The following is a 4,741-nucleotide window of genomic DNA, read 5'->3' as shown; positions in this document are numbered from 1 at the left end:
AAGCAGGACCTATGCAACAAGAGTTGTAGCTTTTTGGTCTGAGAAGGTCAGCGAAATGTCCTCAGGATTTATCTTGAGATCCCGTACCTCAGATTCACTGGGCCTTTTTATGCATCACTCTTTTCATGCTTGCCCCAGCCCCACACCCTACTTCTAGTCTTGTCTCCTGTGATATGCTTTTCATCAAGGACAGATAGTTAACCAAATACATACATGATCACACTGAATTCTTGCTTAAAATTCATCAATGTATCTCCCTGAGATTCACTCAATCAGATTTAACTACATCAGTCTTTTCTGGTCGCTCCTTCTACTCTAGACTGTCTTTTAGATTTCTTCTCATAGTCCTCAATCCTAGGGCCAGAAGAACTGCAAGACAATAAATTTAGTTGTATTAAGCCATGCAACTTTGTGGTAATTTGTTACAGCAACAATGGAAAGCTAATACACCTTCCCTTGAATGACATTCCTACTCTCCCAAACCAGGTTAGATGCTCTTCCCATTAAATATTTCCATAACTTCTTACTCCTGATGCTCAAAGCACTTGACTTGCTGCGTTGCATTTCCTGGCTAATAGTCTTCTCTGCCTAGAGTAATTTCCTAGGACAGTATTCATGTTGTTCTTTTGTGTCCTCAGAGCTTAATTTAAACAGCTGCAGCTCAACAGATATTTGCTGAGTGGATGAATGAGTGTGATTTCTCAGTTAAAAAGAGCCAATATTGTGCTTGTTATGTTTAAGCTACTGACTATTAAATTTAAAATGCAACCAAATTTGTCTTTGTGCCAAGAAACAAATTTAAAAGGCAACGTTTTATAAAAAAATCTCATGAACATAGAACGTGGGGATGTAGTAGCAATTTCCTTGACAAAAGTGAGAAGCCTGTTGTCTTTCATGAAACCAATGACCGACTTAAGAAATGCTTAAATTTATCAAAGGTGTCTAAGTTTTTTTTTCCAAAGTTTTATTGATAAACAGCAATGAGACAGTTTCAAATCAAATCGGAAGTACAGTTTCAACAAATAATACACTGCATATATTCTTCTTAGTGGTTAATTGCTGTACAAGATGCGGACTTGTGATCCTATTTACAAACACCATTAGAACAAATCATTCTATTCATTAAGAGAATGCAACTATATATCTATCCCAACCTCTTTGAATACACAGATACAAAATGGACGTTCATTGGTATACCCCATTTTTTCTAAGTTCCATTATTGAATATTATAGGTGTGTAAACTCAGCAAAATATTCTAAAAGAGTCCAGTAGCCCATAATAGCATTGGGTCTTCTGTTTAACTGGCAATGTCAGAAATTATTGACCTGAGTCCCCCACAGCTCAACTTAACAGCATGGCTTTATTTCTTATATTTCGACTTCATACTTTTCTCCTGGATGGTTAAGACCAAGGTAAAGCAAGACCTATGCAACAAGAGTTGTAGCTTTTTGGTCTGAGAAGGTCAGTGAAATGCCCTCAGGATTTGTCCTGAGATCCTGTACCTCAGATTGTAGAACCTTTATCAGTGTAGTCATGTGGATGAGTCACGGCCATTGCTTGGCCAATGTGCTCTCTGTGAAAGCCTGAGAGAGTGTCTTCTCCCCATGTGACTCTCCTTAGGCCCACTCTATGTCATCGATCACTTTCCTCTTTGGCCCCATAATCTTCTTGATCAGAAAATTTGGGACACTACTGAGGTACATGACGTTACAGTACAAATTCTCATACTTTTTTACAAGGTTGAATATTTGCTTAGAAATAACTTATGTGCCAGTAATAAGAAAAGAAGTTAATTCATGACAACGATGAACTGACACACATGCTATACTTACTATTGAATATAGTTCAAACACGAGTCCGGGCTACATGAACATTTATTACTGTTTTTCTTTTGTCATAAATCTTTGCAAGTTTCACTTGGCTTCAAAAGCAAAATGTCATAAACTGTGTGAGTTATAAACAACAAACATTTGTATTTCACTATTTTGGAGGCTGAAAAGTGTAAGAACAATGTATTAGAGATTATACCGGGGAGGGGCAACTTCCTGTTTCACATAGTGGTATCTTTTTGCTCACGCTCACCAAGTAGAATGGCCAGGTAGCTCTGGAAGGATTTTTAATTTTTTTTTCTTTAGGAAAGGCCAGCCTCACCCCAAAGCCTTAATAATTTCAAATTGGGGATTAAATTTCCACATATGAATTTTTGGTAACAGAAACATTTTTGCTAGTTTCACAATATAAGTTCAGTGTGCTTCTTTTCCTTCTTTTTTTTTTTTTTATGATGTGTTTGGTACAGGGTTTCACTATGCAGCTCGGACTAGGAGTGATCCTTCTGTTTTCAGCCTCCCCAGCACTGGGATTATAGGCATGCAGCACCACATCTGGTCTCGGTGGCCAGCTCAATGTGTCTGGGGGGGGAGGGGTGCTGGTGCAGCATGTGGTGCTGGGGATCGAACCTTGGTCCTTGCACTTGCCTAAGAAGGCACTTAGTCCACTGAGCTATCTCACTGGTCCTTAGTGTGCTTCTTATGGGCTGCTAAATTAAATAGAAATTAATACATAGGCAGAAAAGGATTGGGCCCTGGAGGAAACTGGTATGAAATATAGAGACATCAGAACCGGGGCGGGAGGCAAATTTAAGGAGAACCAGGCCTCAGGATGGAGTTGCAAATGACCAGATTTCAAGATAAACAGCGACCTGAGATTATGCTGTAACTAGCACCATCTGTGCCAGATATACTAAACATCAGACACATAGAGTGGTGGAAAGAAACACCAGACCCACACTCCCACCCTTCTCAGAAATTCCTTTCTTCTTTCCATGTATGTTTGCTGCATGACTCTTTTCCCTATTGGACCAATATTAGTGTTATGGTTTGTGTCTAGTTGTCCCCCCAAAGCCTCATGCAGTCATGGGGTGAGGACTTCTAGAGTTTGTGTTAACTCATGATCCACTGGGATTATGTGTGATCCAAGGCTGGGATTATGGGTTTTAGTACTGCTGGGATTACCCACAGGTGGGTAAGTACTGGGAAGTACCCATAGGTGTGAGAACTTCCCCTACCCTGGGGCAGGTAATTTGCATTACAATGTAAGGTGGGAAGGGAAGCCAGCTGCCTGAGCTGCTGCTACCCCTCCCTTGCACTCTTGCTCTTTGCCACCACCATGAAAGGTTGCTTTCTGCTATGTGCTGCTCTGCATTGGACCCAGCTGAGTATGGACTGAAACCTCCAGTAACTGTGAGCTAAATAAACCTTTCCTTCCTTCATTTTGAGTGTTGGGTATTTGTCCCAGCAACGAGAGAAGAGTAACTAAGACAATTAGTTAAACAGCTCTACTTGTTAACCTGCAGGTTGACTGTAGCCTGCCCACATTGAACCTATGTTGTGACTTTGCTGTATAGATCACCCCTGACAGGGGCTGGGGAGATGGCTCAATGGAATAAGTGCTTCCCTGGCAAGTGCAAGGGCCTGGGTTCAATCCCCAGTTCTGCCAAAAAATAAAAAATAAAAAATAAATAAATAAATCACCCCTGACAAAGAACCTTGGTAGCCACCCACTGTGAAAAATCTCCTGCAAATCCATGAGCTATTCTTCTTCTCCTTATTTCTAATAAAACCCTCCTAATTTCCTCCTTTGGTTTTCATCTTCATTCTTTCATCTTATGAGGCCACCAACTCGACACATTTGATATCTAATAGATCAGGAGTTGTGTTTTTCCTGTATCATGTGGATTTTCAAAGGGATAGGGCTTTAGGTAAAAAAACAAAAACAAAAACAAAAACAAAAACCTTGGGTTTCTCTCCATTCTCCACCTCACTAACTGTGCAGAAGTCTGGTGTAATATGGACGGGTTCTCTGCTCCAGGTATCACAAGGCTGAAGCCAACATGTCGGCCAGACTGAGATTTTGGGGATTTTGGGGAGGGAAAATCCATTTCTAAGTTCAGTGGAATAGTTAATAGAATTCAATTCTCTATAGTTACTGAGTTCCCAGTTCTTTAGCTGTCAGCCCGGAATGGCTCTCAGCAGCGAGGGGCTTCTTTTAGATCCACTGTCACTTCACAGCCCATATACTTGCTTTCATCCAGGGTAGCAGGAACACAATTCAGAAACTTCCTCTTTTTGGATCAACCAGAGAAAATGCTACTTTTTTTAAAGGTTAGGTCATGCCCACCCAGATAATGCCATACCATAAATTCAACTCTGCCGTTTGACATAACATAATCATGAGAATTAAATTCATACTATTCACACTCTTGGGCAAACACAGTCCCACAGTGTGCTTGAAAATCTTTGGATCCAGTTGAGGATTCTGCTTACCACAACACTACTAAAAGCAGTGTGTTTTGACACAGGGGAATGTGTATTGAAAAGAAAAACTCTGAGTTTTTTCTTAATATATTTGCCCACATAACAATAGAGAATCAACCTCTTAATGGAATTAAACTTCAACTCACAATTATGTAATTAGTTCCATTGAGTGTGATTAAAATGATCAATTCAGTTCTTCCAGAATGACTTGCAACCTCAGTTGGTTACACAATGAGGTAGCAGGTAACTGGCCTCGGCAAGCCATCCCTGCTGGCGATGGTTAGCTAACTAGTAAAGCAGGAAGTGCAGAATAATTTATTTTTCTTCTTATGGTCCTGGAGATTGAACACTTACCTGCCAGGAAAGTGCTCTGCCACTGAGCTTCATCCCTAGCCTACAGGACATTTATTTTTTTTTATTTTTTTTT

Source organism: Octodon degus, unplaced genomic scaffold (assembly GCF_000260255.1).
Source record: "Octodon degus isolate 3935 unplaced genomic scaffold, OctDeg1.0 scaffold00064, whole genome shotgun sequence".
NCBI classification, from domain to species: Eukaryota; Metazoa; Chordata; class Mammalia; order Rodentia; family Octodontidae; genus Octodon; species Octodon degus.
This window is presented reverse-complemented; position numbering follows the sequence as displayed.